General features: G+C 31.9%; 1 protein-coding gene across 2 annotated transcripts in view; it reads right to left on the bottom strand.

The window, feature by feature from the left end:
• Positions 1–17632, bottom strand: part of wb (wing blister) — a 126486-nt gene that overhangs the window by 104925 nt on the left and 3929 nt on the right. The gene's annotated exons all lie outside the window — the stretch shown is intronic.

Below are 17632 nucleotides of genomic sequence, written 5' to 3'. Positions count from 1 at the left end.
CAACGATACGATGTCCAGTTTTGGATTTCATAAAAATTTAATAACTTTTCTAAGGGATACTTATTTGTGAGATTATTTTTATGATGAAAACCCTGTAAGCGTCATCTTACCTGCAGATCGTACTATTATTTCCGCAACTGCCACATCAATCAGATAGACTATTATTATGTCTTCTTGTAGAATGTTATTAGATTGAACATAGAATGTAAAGTCATTACCGCCTACACTACGTAAGAATTACTATATATTTTCTAAATTTTCAATAACTTTATCAAAGAAAGTGTGTTTAGGAGGTACTGAGTCTTAAGGTTAAAAGTAGTCCAAACTATTAATGGGCTAGGGCACCAAGAAGGCTGATTCTACGAAAAAGCTCTCCATATATTTGTAACTAATGTAAAGACCTTCTTTAGAATTGCCGACTGTAGTAAAGAAAATCGTATAGGAGTTTATCTATATAGGAGTTTTCCGAACTAATTGTCACGTATCAAACAGGTGATGAAAGCTTAGACTTGGCATGATAAAGAGTTGGCTAATAAATCTTTTACTAGAAAGAAGAACGAGATGTATACATAAGCAAAAGATCGCGATATTGAAACTATAAAACGAGGCAAGTGTATATTTATATAAATATAACTGGTCCTTTAGTATTTTCGGTCTAATAATATGTTGCAGTAGTATCTACCAGTTTACACCAACCTAAATTATTCGGCCTTCCTCTCTTGAACATTTATCGTGTAGTTGGGCGAGAAAACGATTTACCACCTCCTTTTTAGCAGTTATTAATTAGTATATTCCTTTAGACATAAATTGTGCTTATCATCCTGATCTTCACATATGCTAAAATATGTTTATTTCTTTCAACTCATTTATGTTCTCAATTATAATTTGTCTTTTTGGAAACTATTAACAATTAATTTAACCATTTTAAGATAATGAGTGCTTGTACATGTTAAATTCTGCTTAATTTCATGGCTATTACTTTGAGATCCAATAGATAATAACACAAAAGAAGCCGCTTTCTAAGTTCGGCCAAAAGTAGCTTAAACATTTTTTTATAATCCATGTAGTTTTGTTACAAGCTGTTAAAAGTATACCTAATTTTCTTATATATTGGCTACACCATCAATTTGCCTGCATATACAAAGAATAAACACTAAAACTTAACGGTAGTACATATTTTATGTAGTACATATTTATTAATTTGAAGAACAACTTGAAAAAAACCTCAACGACTCAAAACTTCTTCCCAAAGTTTTCTCTCCATAAGATGTGCTACTCTAAATCTTTTGTGTACAGCTTTAACATTTTCAACATCCTTTAGAAGTGCTAAAACATTCAAACGTGCCTGTCTGTTAAAACAAAGTGCTTATAATCACCTCTTTTCCAATCTTGGAAATCCTCCAAATTAATAAAGATTTCTAAAGATAAAAAACAAAACAAGAAGGAAGCAAAACTTTCCTTCTAATTATGTGGTGCTCAACATTCTACAGACGAGGTCTTGATGAATGATTTTCTTGAGCATATAAACAAAGTTGCCCTGAAGTGTTTCGCGATGTTGCTTAGGCTTTCGATCGCACTCATCCAAGAACATTCTACCTGCTGCATACTGTCTAATCTCCCGTTTCGAATGTTCTTATCGGAGTCAATGTTATGTTATTACTTCTCGTAATTATTTTATTCCCTAAAAAATATTCAAACATCTTTCTTAAATCACTTAGTATCTTACTAATTAAATATTACATCAAGAAACACGTGTAACTTTTTAGTGCCTTATTACCAAACTAAAAATTAGGCCAAAAGATAAGAAATTAAAGTCTACAATGGAAGACATTTAAATTAGAATATTCAAGATTTTATCCCGAGTTACTGAGTCGCATTAGTTTTCTTCTTTCTGAATAATTTCAGATTCGATAATTATTTCTTCGAGGATTGGTAACTCAGGTTTATATAAAGGACGTGATAAAATGTCTGCCCTCTATTACAGATACTAATAATTGAAATAAATATATTAATGATAGTTGTATTATAATTAAACAAAATTGCAAATCCAATTTGGTATTCCGTTTGATTCGTACGGTCACATTCTACCACCGCCAACCGAAAGCAATCTTACTTATTTTTCCGCAGTTTTCTCGAAAATAGTTCGAAGGATTTTCTTTATAATTGGACCGCTACTGTGCATTTCTACTTATACACTAAACATTTAATATGAAAAATGGATTTTTGAAGGATTTTGAGTAAAAAGCTAAGGGCCAGCAGCTGGTTTCAAACAGGGATCTTCACTTCCCTTTGAAAGACATTATTAAAAGTATTCCTGGAATTCCAAATTTGACAAATATCTGTTAGACACTGTCTTGAGCGTTTTTTTAATATTTCAAAATTTATTTCAACGATTATCATTTAAAAAAAATAATTATTTTTATTTTTCCAGAAAAATTGATATCATCGAAATGTGTTTGTAGTGTTGCAGAAATAGTACAAACTTCTCTCAACAGATAGGGTATGCTCATTAATTTGAAGAATTGGAAAATTATTAAAAAATGGGGCTTAATTAAGTCTGGTGATTAAAATAAGTCAAGGCAAGTTAAGGTGGCAGATCCAAGTAACGTTGTGGAACAACAGATCTGTCTTCAGTCAACAAATTTATAGGTATGTTATAATTTCTAAAAGTTTATTACAACAATTAGGTATTAAAATTGTATATAAATGATAATGAAATTTAAAATGATGTGGCAATTTTAAATAATTTTAATACTCTTTCGGAAACGTTTCTAAGATATAAATAATAAGGGACTGAAACTGTCTCGATTTTTATTAAAAAGGTTTTATATTTATTTTATTTTTTAACCTCGTTTAATCTAACTTGGCATCATTTATATCATTTTTTTTATTTAATTCAGTTGTGCTAATAAAAAATCAGTAAATTTCTTTTACCCAAGAATTAAAATTTTTATTCCTATATTATTGATGACGTTTCCAACTAAGAGCACCGCTTTAAGACATTAAAAGTGGTGTTTGACCACAACGCTCCCATATACGTGGGATAACTCTGCGTTAGTTCAATTATAAACATTTTTGTAAAAAAGATTCTCACTGTTAATTACTTCATACACAGTGAAAAAATGAAATAGTTTCCGTACTTATGTCATTTTTTAATTTTAGTAACAAATTATTGTTGAAGTTTCTAGTATAATTAAAATCTAAAAGTCCTCTCTATACTTGTACATACACTCCCACAAAATTGGGTGTTCCATACAGAAGAAGCCGAAGGTGTTTTTGTGTGCGCTGCATCAGTACTATTCCTGTCCAAATGGGGAGTTCCAGAATGATTGTAACAGGAGGAACAGGGGTGACAAAACGTTATAGTTAGAAAAGGCTATTCCTAGATCTGACACTATCTAGTCACTAAAATCGGACCTAATGTCTCAACTTCCTCTCTCAATCATTCAGTTGGGTAGCCATTATTAGATACTATTTCTTAATAAAGTGGATATATATATTTGTTTTAATTGGTACTTTTGCTGGGAGATAGCGAAAGTCAGCGAGTGTAAGGAGATTCGAGGTTTGAACAGGGGATCGCCGCGAAGTTTTAAAAGGAAAGGAATTAACAATTTTAATTTTACAAATAGTAATAGCACGATTGTAATATTGGAAAACTGTCAAAATTTAGTCAGTCTCTCTGAAATTTAGCTAATATTTTAATGTTTTTTAGTGACATTGAAGAGAAATTTAATTTTGACTATTTTTGTTATCTTTTCCTTCTTTTTTCATTTTGATTTTACTTTTTGTATTTAAATAAGTAAAGCAGTATTTAAAGCAGTAGGAGAGACACTAAGTACCGAGTGTTAGCATTCTCTAAAGCAGTGCTTCCTAACCTGTGCAGCTACGGTAGAAGTGTGCCGTGGCAAAAAATAAAAATAATATTAATAAAATTATAATGGCGATGCATTGAAATTAATTATAAGTTAAAATAGTATATAACCTCATATTCCTATAATGAAATAAAACATATAATGATGCGAGTATGTATGCACTGAATTCAAGTATGCAGGGCAACGAATTAAACATACCCTCTGTTACTGACAAACTATGCGTATTTCGTCAGAAAATTTGAATGTGGCCACATGAAATAGAAGCAACTAATTCAGTAGCTATGTTTTGATGTGCTGTTGAAGTTGATCCTGGTGCAGTTGTGTTACATGACGTAGTTATTGAACATTTATCACAGTTGGATGAGAAGTTGCAACACTACTTTCCAAGTCTAACTCTTTTTTGACAAAGATTGGATCAGAAACCCATTTCATATCCAAGTTGATATGTCTGGCCTTCAATTAATGGAAAAGGAACAGCTTATTGTCGTTGCAGCTGACAGTAGACTGCGATTGAAGTTTCTGGAAATGAATTTAGTAGAGTTCTGGATTATGGTTGGAAAAGAATACACATTGATAGGTAGTAAGGCAGTGGGAATACTGCTTCCTTTCGGCACTACTTACCTGTGTGAGAAGGAATTCTCAGCATTACACGGATCAAAACGAAACACAGAGGGTGTTTACAGGCACTTAAAAACGACTTACGCGTGTGCTTGTCAACTGAGGTTAACGCTCAAATTGAAACACTTTCACGGTCCTTGCAAAGCCAGCCGTCGCATTAACACACTGTTGGTCACTTGGCTAGTAACTGTTAACTAAATTAGTAAAATATGTCACATAGCTTTCGTTCTTCTTTATTGGCTGTTTAGTTTTTGTAACTTTAATCTCATTTAGAGGTGCATTTAATCACTTCCTTTTAGTTACGGATTCACAATTTTACATGAATTACAGGCACTTCTTGACATTAATAATGGGCATTAAAATAAAGAATTTCATTTCTGTTGTATACATGTAGTTAATTGTATTGACAGAGAACGGTATTGACGGGTGAATGATTGGGTTTGTTATTAATGTTACAGCCTGCCACGAAAACTTGTATTTTTGTAGGAGTGTAATAGTGTTGTTATTACAGCACTAGTTGAGCATAATACGTCATTTTAGAATGAAATGGGAGCATTTCAGTTGCAGTGTGCCGTTTACTGTTTTGGTATCTGACTGATGTGCCATGACCAGAAAAAGGTTGAAAAGCAGTGCTCTAAAGGATACCTATTATGTTGGATTATTAAGAATGACATTAGAGGCGAGAGACTGTACGAATAGATTAAAGCAATTAGAGAGACCAGTAATGGAACTTTCGATATTTCTTCTTGGCAAGTGGTTGTACGAGTAGGATGTTGATGTCGTAATGAAGACTAAGGTTAGTTACGTAGAAAGTACCATCAACTATCTGTCGAATTAGTTTTGATTGAAATATCTGTATGCTTGTAGATTTGTCTCAATACTAATCCTTAAATCCGCGTAGGTATGAGGATAGCTATGTGGTTTAATCGTTTAAGTTCTATAGGCAATTCGGAGCGTCATCCAAGTAATCTTTAAAGAAGTTGTGCACATTTTGTCAATGCTTGTGATGTATATATTTAAGATTTTGGAAATAATGACAACTTACAATAGTTACCAATCATATTAATTTGTTATTTTTTTAAATGCTATTAAATTAATTAAATAGTTTTTTATTTACTATATTTTTGTATCTATCCTAAAGCATTACTTTTTATTTACTTATTTTGGAACTCATACTCGCTTCGGCGGTATGAATAATAGATCCATTCTACTGCAATAAAACATTTTTTATTGCTTCACGATGCCTACCCAGGATACAGAGCGGTCTAAAAGAGTTTCGAAAAATACTCAGAGCCTGAATCAAAGACGATTGCAATAATTGGTCCATCACTTGTTTCTTCATCCAGTTTCAGAGAAATCCATCATTTCAATGTTCTATATTTGATGCAGATTATAAACTAGGTTTAATACATGCTTCTGATAAATGAGTTGTTCAATAAAATTGAAACTAAAATTAATTTCAACCTCGATGGTTATTTCTAATCTTAAACACAAACCAAAGATATAAGTCCTGAAATTGATCAGCAAATTCTTTTCTATGTTATTTCATTGGCATCTTTGTTCAAATTATTCAATGAAATTAAAATATTACAAACGTTGTAGAAACTTTTCAGGATTACTAGTTATTGTTATATTGCTTTGCATAATAATGTATAAACTTCTTAACTCGCATTGTTACGCAAAACTTAAATTTGCAAAAGACGAATTATTTAACAATCCTGCAACTTATATATCTACATACAGGCAAACAAATTTCAGCAACTCAAATTATGCCAACAAATCAAAAAACTAACTCTGTAAAGAGTACATCTCGTTAACAATTTCTTCATTTAGGCAAACACTTTGACCCTTGCCCCAAAACATTTGTGTTCGTGAGTTAATGTACCTTACCGGAATAAATTAATTATGTACTTACAGTTACTTCTGGTTTTTTGAAGTTCGAGACATTTTGTTCACACACATTCTGTCCTCACCTTTTCAAGGTTATCTAATTCAATAGAAACAATTGTCGGAAGGAATAAGCATAAGAATGCTAAAATCAGCTTTTTTTAAAATAACAATCAGTAGAAATATAATAGGTGTAAACCAAAATGAAAAATTTATGTTGTTGAAACATTGAACTATTTTACTAAATACAAACTGAACATATTTCAAGATATCTTGCAGCTGGATCAGTCGCTAGCAACAAAATCTTGCATAACTCACTCAAGAAATCAGACGACAAACTCTTTTAAAGTTGTAGAAATTATAAATTAATTTTAAGGCCATCTATTTCAAAAATTGTTTTGTCATTTTTTTTTGTTTTTGTTTTGTTTGTTTAAACACAGAGAGAAAGAGAGAGATGAACAAGAAGGTTTCAAGTTTCCGGGGGTCACAGGTCAGATTAGAGGTAGGTATTTTGATAGTTAAGAAAGATAATGCAAGGAAAAAGGTAGGTATTGTTAAAGTGGGTGGTCCTTTGCTAAGGGCTCACAACATCCTGTTAAAAAGATTTCCTTGAAGATAGCGGTCTGTTACTTTGTCATTCTTATCAAACAAGAAACACTTCTGTTTTAGTGGCAAACCCTCTTCACTTACCTTTTCACAGATAAAAACATTTTGCAGCAGAGATTTCTTTTCCTACTTTTAAAAATATAAAATAAATGAATAATAATTTGATGCAAATTTAACTTTTAATACCAAATAAGTTAATCCAACTCCTCGTTTTTGGCTGCATTGAATTACAATAAGAGTAGAAAATTAGCTGAAATTCGGCAGTCAACTATTCTATTTTAGGGAGACATTATTTCTATTTCTACATAATCTGATGCACTTTTACACTACTTTTTACGCTGAAATATTACTATTAAAACAAATGTTTCATCTTTAAACCTGAACTTTTTACCAAGTTTTTAATTACTTACATAAAAAGTATTAAACGTTACTCTATTAGTAAGGAATTTCTACTAATTCCGGCAGTCGTAACATTTAGTCAGAACTACAGTGATTCATATTACAGTGTTCTCTTTTTTTTCAACCAGCGTAAACATGATTTTAATCAAATGTTTTTTTAAGTAATACGGATTAACATTCTGATTCATTTTATTTTATCTGCATCTGAATCTAAAAGGCACTATTAACTCCTGACCATCTTTGTTGGGTTTCTGGGTAGTGGATAATCAATCTAATTTACCCATTAAAGTAAACTAATTCCTTTAATCCGTAATCTTGTTCTGTTTTATGATCTGTCAAAGTTATTAAGTAGATTCCAATTGCCAATTGCATTAACACAGAGGTTTCGTACTTAAGAGTCGATATGACAAAGTTAGATTTGAGGATTTCCAAGTTACCAAGGAAAGCACCAGCGCAGGCAAGAGCTACAAAGTTTAATATACGCAGCAATAGTAAGTATCATTAGGAACGCATAAAACTTCAAATGGGTGGACTTACGTCACTAAATTAGTTTTAAAAAAGACAATCTCAAACGCAACTTTTAGTTAATCCAAAATTTATTGTTTGTTTTTTTTTAGGTTTGTCAACAGCTAAGATATTTGGCGCCCGGCTCTTGTTAAAGGTAACACTGCCATCACCGGAGAGATTATTTAATTAAATGATAAATCAATTTAAATAATATTTAGTAAAAATACATTAATTATTAAAGAGCTTTTAAAAATAGAGGTAGAGTTAATGAACATATAGGTTTCGTGACCGCAAATTGTTAAACTTAGGATTGAAGATTGGCGAGGAATCGGTCAAATAAAATTAGTAGTAACAGAAACTCAATCAACCCGCATAGCCACGCCCTGAAGAAGACAATATATTTGTCGAAACGTTGGCAAAAAGGCCGAGTTGTTTTATTTGACCGATTCCTCGCCAATCTTCAATCCTAAGGTAGAGTTAATGATTTATTAAGCAAAAATATAGTAGATCAGGACCAAAATCATTCGCTATGAAACGTGTAAATAGGACTACAAAAAGAACAAAGAACAAAATTTGTACTTTAATTTTCTTAAAAACAGCTTTAATTATTTTTTAATATTTACTAATTAAACTTGCATTTTATTTCACTATATTCTTGAAAAACCATTTTGCAGCATTCATATGCTTTAGAAGACGATATTACGAATTATTTTGTTTCTTCAATATATCATTAAAACGAACTTTTTGGTCAGACAAAAATTCTTATTTTTTTTTCTTTTTAAAGAAGGCTAAAATAAAAACAAAGCAAAAGATAAAGAAAACCGTCATTTCCTCTTTTTCTTTAAAACAATCAGTTTTATAATTTTAATTTCAGTATTTCAGGAACTGCCCCCCTACCTAAACCGGAGGGTTTACTAAGTAAAACAGCTTCTTTTACAGAATATAATTAAAAAGTCCCCATGTCTTTACAATATTTGTTTGCATTACAAAGAAAATATATTTAAAAAGCTTCCGAAAACACTCCTGGCACTAATTGCAAAGCATATAATGATACTGAGAGGAGTGTTGGATATTTGAATATGCAAACTCGAACCCAACAATCTTTTACCACATTATTGTTTTATTTTACCTAAGAGGAAATTTATTTTTACTTCACTTAAAAAAATAATAAAAATAAATACATAAATCTTTTCCAAATTTATTATTCTCCGAAAATTAGATTTAATAAAGTAAAACCTTTAATTAAAAACTATGTTTTAAGTGTTTCCATTAGTGAGCTGAATTTGAATTGATGGACTGAATGTAGTTTTTACACGATGTTAATCTTCAAAAAACTTTTTATAATTTTTCTTTCACATTTCAGTTTTTCGACACCAGCTTTCCGTGCCTCATCATCATAAATAGTTCCTTTTTTTAAAAAAAGTTACCAGTTATAATTATAAGGACAACCATAAGAAGGGATATCCCTATAAATTCCAATTTCGCCTGAATTCAAAGTCACCTTCATCCCGCACCCATTTAAAAGAAACCTTCTTCCATAACAGCGAATTTAGATTTTTAAAAAACTTACTTTTAGATACATAAAACATAAAATTGACCTCTAAGAACTGATCGAAATTATAAGGTCATTACGTTACAGTTAATGAGAGTTCCAGCAACATGTCCTTCACAGTCCGGAGTCAGCTCAGCCTACTGCCAAGCTACTGTTTAGATCTTGTCACTCTTCAAGGCTCTCTAACAGCGGGCGGAAAACTCAAACTGCCTGACTCGAATCTCTAGCTTCTGAATACTTCTCCACTACGTAGCTAATCATTCCCCCATAATAGAAGATGAAAAACACGTTTATTTGGCCGTCAGTTTATTCCAGCCTTACAAAAATAATAAATAATAAAAAAATAAAACATTCTTCGTTTTCTAAACAGTCGTTCCATCCATATCCTTAAGCAGTTTAATAGTTCCCGTCACCTTTTTCCAATTAAGACCCGGCAACTCCTAGTTTCCTCTCTTATATTCCCCCATTTCGACTATGGTTGTTTAGTGTATGGCGGTCTTTCTGGTGATATTGAAGCTAAGCTCAAGCGCCTCACGTACTGCTTCATAAGATTTATTTTCAGCATTTCCAGAGACTCTCGCATTTCGCACTGCTACGATGAGTTGAAGTGGCTTTTTCCTGTCTATCGCCGCCAATATTTTTTGGCTTCTTTCCTTTTTCAAGTCATCCAGTCTCAAAGGCCTTCCTATATTTTTCAACTCCTTAAGTTTAAATCCTCCATCCATTCCCGTAACACTAGATCTCGCTCATCTGATCTCTATATTCCCTCTCACCGTACCTCATCCTTTGACAAGTCCTTCCTAATACGTGCTACCTCTCTCTGGAACTCCTTGCCTTCATCTGTCCGCCATGCTCCTACCCTATCCATCTTTAAATCCCGTCTATTCAGTTATCTACTTTCTATTCAGCTTCCTCCAAAATTCTAATTGTTTTAATTTATTTCCTTAATTTCTGCTGTTTTATTATTTTATTTTGACTTTCATTTTCACTTATTATATTTTCACTTTTGTAAATACTTATTTATTTATTTATTTAATTTCTGTATAATCACAGGCCAAACTGTTAAGGCCTCTACTTGTTCCTGTATTTATTCTTAGGGGACAATTGTCCCAGAATAATAAATTTCTTTTCTATTTCTATTTAAATTTGAAAAGAACGTTCAATATTGTATAGCATAACCTGCTGTTGTTTTGGCTTTAGTCGTATTCAGTCTGTTTTCTATCGGAGACGGTGCTGTCGGTGAGAGGGCTTCCGAAGTTCATAAGTTATCTAAATATTTCTGGCTGCCCTATTCATGAAGTATTTACCTGTGTCCATACCCTGTGTATAATTCCGTATAAACCACGTTATTGTTATTAAAGTTACAAACATAAACCTGTCAATCAATTTACTCCTACGTCATTTCTCTAATATAAACTGCCAAATTGCACCACTTAACGTTTCAGATTTGGAAATTATGTAATTCATATTGTTTTAATTTGAAATATTCTAAAATAGTTATCATATTTCTTTTCACTCCCTTCAATTTTTACGTATTAGATTTAATTTAAATAAGTGTAGTAATCGCTATGTATAAGGGCCCATTAGAGTTGCACAAAAAATCTTGGGAATGCTTCGGTGCAGTTTAATTTTAAGCACTCTCAATTGTTCTACATCTCATGTTATATAGTGGAGAATTCAGACGCATAAATAATACGTTTATTGAAAATTATAAATAATACGTGTGATGTGAGATCTGTGTGCTCCGTGCTGGGTTTACATCCTTCTGAATGTAAGAGCCATTATAAGCAGCAGTGCTACCCTCCTAACCACAGAAATAGAAGAAGAAGGCTTTGTTACATGGACATTCTGTCGTGATATAAATCTGTAAAAAGGAGCTGAGGGTAGAGGACAGACAATAGATTCTAGACCCATTCTCTTGTCTTCCATTTTGTTTTTATTTTATTTTGTAGAGGTTAACCATAGCGGCGCTTTCCTCCCACGGTTATGGACTTACAGGCACCTTACAATATATTACACCTTTACATTACATTACCACTTCCTATAATTAAATTGTGCCTTTGAAGAAATACATACTGTGTAATAAAAACAAAAAAGTAAGTTTTATAACATTATAACAAGAAAACTTCATACCTATTAATTTGTCTTAAAATAGTTTCCTTAAAAAATTACAGCATTATCTTTTATTATTGCTTTACTTATTAAAAAGTCAGGCACCACGGTAGCCGAGCGGTTAGAGCAGAGACCTGTAAAGCTAATATGTGTTGTCAGTACTCGTACTGGGTTCGATTCTAGTTCTAGGCCTTGGATTTTATTTAATGATTAATATGAGAACTTTGTAGATAAGTAATGTTTGCTAGTCGCTTCCGTCCACAACACCTAATTGGTAGTTGGACGTAAAGTTAGCCTGAAAAAATATTCCTTACTTTAATTACTTAATAAAAAGTCAAATTTCCGTTATGGCAATTTTCAATTAGAACGTCAATTATTCAATTTGAACAATTTAATTCTATTTTGGAATCTTTTCTTGTTCAATCGCCTCAAGGTTTTCTATCGGGGGTGAATGAGCTCCGTAAAGCCGCTTGTGGCTAATTCAGATCCGACTTGAAAAGAAGTGTAATACCTCAACCACTGCCTTACATCCTTCTTTTGATGTCCGCTGGGTTGTTGTACCAGAAGATACCGATTTCACTCGTCCCTTAATAATGGCTTCTTATTATTATGTATTTATTCCAATTTAAACAAGTTCCATAACCATAAAAACCAATCCAAATAAATTCATAGATGTTTACATTCTCGATATAGCATTTATTATCTCTGTATAAAGTTTCTTTAGGTATTACATTCCCTTCAATTGTAAACAGTTCTAGAAAGGCATCATTGTGGCTTTCTAATTAGATTGACAGATAGGAAAGCTTTAGTGGAATTACAAATACAACTTTCTTGAGAAACCACAGTAAAACATAAATAATTTTCGACTTAATATTCATATTCAATCTAGAGTTACATAATATATATTATTAATATACAGAAATATTATTCTTATTATATAACTTATTTACTTCCTGATACAATAATTTCAAAAGAAATTCCATTAGTAATTAAATTCTTAACAAAAAAGACCTCTGTATTTGTATGCAGTGATATGATAGCAGAATATACATAGGCCAATGGAAAATCATTCACTGTTAACTGTCGCAACATTAAAATGATCAGAAAATCCTTAAATTCAGTGCGGAAGTCTTGTTTTGAACATTTATTTCCCTTAAAAGTATAGAAACTCTTGGAAACAAATACTACATTTCAAGAATGGTAGGTATACTCGTGGTTAAGGGTTTGATCATGATTCGCAGAGTTCTGGAATTTGAAGTTTTACAGATTAGGAATATCTAAACTTGCATCCAGCTATTATCAAAACAAAACCGAGCCTAGAAGAGTATTTTGAGACGGGTAGTCCATGCCGGCTAATCGCATAGAACTCCTTCATTTTATTAGCGGATCTTAAAACAAGTTTAACCAGAGCAAAATCAATTTTGAAAATTTAGGAGGTAATAAGAAAGTAAAATTAACAATAAGTTTTTCTTTCCCAGTGAAGTTTGTTTTAGTATTTATATTTAGAATGAAAGGCTTATAAGGTGCATTAGTTGAGATTAAAATGGGTAAGCAAATGTAAGAATTGAAAGGGTGTCAAACTGTGTCTACTATCTGCATGGTCTTGACTCATCCGTTTATTTTTGTTTAGACGGTGTACTCAGTCAGCGTTTATGTTCCCAACAGAGCAGCGATTTAATGACAAGTTTTTTTTATTATTATTATAATTTTATATATATATTTACTTATTTGAAATCTTGTCTACAAGATTAAAATTTGTCCTCCACTAAGCATTCAAGAGAAAATATTTCAAGTTAACATCTAGCGAAAACCTTTTCGTGTATCGTAAAATAAGAAATATTAAATAAGATCTTGAAGCTTATCAACGAATGTTGTGAACAAAATATATGTTCGCTTGATAATATTAGTTTAAAGAATGGCCAGCCGATAAAAAAAAAAATGAAAATTTTTCTAAACAGGTGAGGGCGGGGTAAAGTCCCCTTCTAATTTCGTTCAAATGTTTACTACAATAGATCAATAATAGGTTGACCCTATTTTTCGAGAGATTTAAATTGTTTTCTTTTTTTTATTTATTCAGAATTAAAAACAAATATTTTACTAGCACAATCAGTGATTTAATGAAAATGACTTAATTCAAACAAAATAAATTGATTTAATAATTCAAAATTTATTAATTGTTACTCAAATAGTACTAATTTTAAGTTCAGATTATTCGATATTTTTGGAAAAAGGAACGAAATCATAATTACATTTTCATAGATCACTATTTTTGTGCCGGTTATTTGAAAATGATTTCAATCATTTTATCGATTGCCAGTGTATTTCACTAGTTGAAGTACATCAAAACAAAGTAAATGCTTTGTTTTGTCAAAACTGGTTAAACTTAAAATAAAGAAAAAATCATTAGTCGCTAATGAAAAAAGAATTTGTTAAATTACAAACGACCAAGGATGCAATATAATGGAAGTTAATACGTGCCTCATAAAATCTAAGTTATTCTTCACAAATATTGCTCTACCAATACTTCTTTCAATAAACATATTGTTTTACTTATTTTGTTTGTTATGATTTGAAAATATAAACACTAGTAAAATTAGGAACGCAAGTCTAAGCCAATATTTACAGTAAAAAGCACGCACTAGTCTAAAAAGGAAAACATCCGACTGGGAGAAAGGGTTGTTACGTGAGTTTTAGCAAATTTATTGAACAAGCAACAGCTGTTTTGCTGAATATCTTAACTAAGTTATTAAAAACAGCCCTCTCTTTTTTGTGAGCAGCAGTTATCATGGAAAATGGAGTTTTACCAAACCGTAATTTGCTTGGTATTGCAATTGGTATTGTCAAGCTAATAAGTATAACAATAATTTCCGTTAACTCATTTCACATATTAGACAAAATTTGATAAGCCACAAAAATAAATCACTCTAATTGTTCCTAAAGCAAACCTTACTTCTGTAAGAATTCCAGGGATTGAAAAAGTAATGGCGATAACATTTTGGATACAATATAACAGCTGGACTCGAATTTATAAAAGTGCAAAAACATCTGAGTAAATCTGAGTCCAAAATTATTTTGAACCAGAATAATGAAGAATATAATACACAAATCGGCTTTTCCCATGGTTATCTGGGATTCCAAAACAGATTTGCCTATTGGAAATTGAAATTCGATATTTCAAACATTGACATGTACGATATTTACTTTTAAACCAATAAGCAGAGCAATAATAAAAGTAGTATGAGGTTAGCATACTGGACTCCCACGCGGAGGTCCCGGGTTCGAATCCAGCTGCTGACCCTTGGATTTTCTCTTCCTAGGAGCTTCTTACAGCTCACTGTCCGGTGATGGACAGTGTTGTCTGTAACGAGAGAACACTGTCCGGAGGCCGGCAGTGCGCCAAAAAAAAAAAAAAAAAAAAAAAAAAAATAAATAAATAAATAATAAAAGTAGTAAACTTGTTAAATATTAAATTGTGATAAACAAAGAAAATATTAGGTTATTAGAGAAGTTAATTAAAGTAATAATTGTAATTAAAAAACATAGGCTATAGAGGGTCCGCATTGGATAACACATCTTGCCCGCAAAAGGGAAGTTAATGCTTATTGACCCGAATGAAGTGTGCGGGATATTTCTCGTGTTAGGACCGAACATGTTTGTTCAATCAACCTTAAGAACCTGTCTTTATTTCTAACAGATTATACGGTAAATAGCAAAACCAATAAATAATACAATGATTTTATAGCTTTAATGGTAAAATTACAATGTTGTTTTCGTTACACCGCAATAATTCAAGTTCTACATTTTTTTAGAAATTATTGCAATCGTGCCAAATTTGAAATTAGATATTTTGAGGTCGCCTCAGTCAGGAAAACTCATTTTATGTTAATGGTTCGTGAATTTATAAGGAACATATGTAGGATACTATACTCAAGCCTAAAACTGAAGATGCTGCACTTAGCTCTGGCATCCACCAAGAACTTGTTACAGGCTTCTCTGTCTGTTCTGCGATTCGTTCTCCAGTCAGATATTCCAGCTCTTCCGGCATCACGGTCCATCTGCTTCTCGGCCATCCTTACGAAGGATTCCAACAGGCTTATATTGCATGGCCTTCTTAGCGATAGCACAGTCCTGCATCCTAATTAAATGGCCAGCCTATCTTAATCTATTTATTTTGATCCATTCTTTCACTGGCAATTCTTTAAATAACTCTGAGAATTCGCTATTATGTCGGATTCTCCAGGTATCGCCTTCCTTAGTCTTCCCGAAAATCCTTCTCTGTATTTTCCTTTTAAATATACACAATTTCTCTTCATCTTTTTTATCGATCACCCAGCACTCGGATTCGTATGTTTAGACTGTTTTTAATCAGCGTTTTCTACAGCTACATCTTTGTACTATTATCGATTATTTCCGATTTTAAATGTCTTTGCAGTCCATGATAACTTCTGTTTGCTGACCGCATTCTCCAATCAATTTCCTGGAATTTGTTGTTATGTTATGAAGGTGCCTAAGTTAACCATCATTTTCGAAGGAATAGTCCATTAACTCGAAGGATACATTATTTCAAGGATACAGTTTACATATATTTTGTTTTTTAGGAGTTCACCATCAACCCTCAAACATCTGATTGCTCGTTCAAATGTTGCGAATAGCTTATACAATTGAAAAGATGAACACGGATGGGAGCAAGAGATTGCATAAAGTAGGAGTAACGTTTGTAGTTTAAAATTAAAAAAAAAAGATGTAAAGTGATTGGCCACAAAAAATTAAGTCAGATCTCAGTATGGTCCCAGCCAAGCCGAACAGCTAGCAATATTTATTTCTGCAATTCTGGTACCCAAACTGACAGCCAAGTGATTCTAGACTAACTAAAAAACGACACTAAGCCTTAAGAACCAAACTAATGGAACTTTAAAAATACGCACAGAATTGGTTATTCATTACAGTTAGATCAAAACTCATGTTGGTGAAGTTAGTAATTGGGTGGCAGTCAGAATGGCCAAAGAAGCTACTGAAGACGAGACCTTACCAAAAGCATGAGACAGGATGCCTATTAGTGCTCTCAGGCACCTCGCGAAGAAGCGTCAAAGTCTGGGGAATGATATGGAGAAAAACATCTAAAGAGTAAACAACTAAAGAATTATAATTATTTTTTATTTTGTGCCTTTCTATGTTTATTTATATTAAATTATTTGATATGTATCCAATTTAAACATTCAATTAATTAATGCTTCTCTTATTAAAATGAAATGATTTCACCGTATTACTCTAAATTCACTAATTTTAAGTAATTTACTTGTTTATTTTAAATACTTAATAGTTGAATGTTTTTACTTTTAAAAATCTTACTGAAATACGTTTGTTTGTACTTTTTATTTTAATTTCAGTTCTGGATTGTAAATTATCATTGTCATTTCATGTTTTAAATTTCATCTGGATAATTATTCATAACGCATGTATAAGATTTGTGTAAATGCACGGCCTTTTAGGGTTACTGGCCCGAGAATAGTCAAGAAACAAAAACACACAGACCGATTATTAATCTGTTGACCTATCAATAACTTATTGGACTTTTAAAAACTTTTTTTGGATTCAAGGGACCTTAAAACTTGAATATTTCTTGTGAAAGATTGATATCGAAACTTGAACATTATATCTCAATGCTTGCTTTAAAAAAAAACTCACAAAATTAATGGCATATAATCAAGAGAATCAAAAATTTTAATAAAACAAACTCCAAATAAACTAATATCTTCTATTTTTAATACATATATGATAAATAAGTTCATGTGATATAAAAATAAATTGAGGACATTTACTGTAGAAAGGTTAATGTTGGCCTTCTTGAGAATGTACAGGACGGGATTAGTGGCCGAGAGTCATCGACCTCTGTATGCTGCGGCTTCGCAAACTAAATCCAAGGAGCGCAGTATTAAAGGCCACATACACAGTAGTGTAATATAATATCTCCCATTTTCTCGTCAAATGGTTGTTTTAAGTATTTAATTACATTCGTGGTGCAAACTGTGCAATTTTTATTACATTTTTTGTTATGAGTGCTTTGGACTTTAAAGAATAA

This window comes from Rhodnius prolixus, unplaced genomic scaffold, assembly GCF_049639745.1.
Source record: "Rhodnius prolixus isolate KJV_2025 unplaced genomic scaffold, Rpr scaffold_4, whole genome shotgun sequence".
Lineage (NCBI taxonomy): Eukaryota > Metazoa > Arthropoda > Insecta > Hemiptera > Reduviidae > Rhodnius > Rhodnius prolixus.
This window is presented reverse-complemented; position numbering and strand designations above follow the sequence as displayed.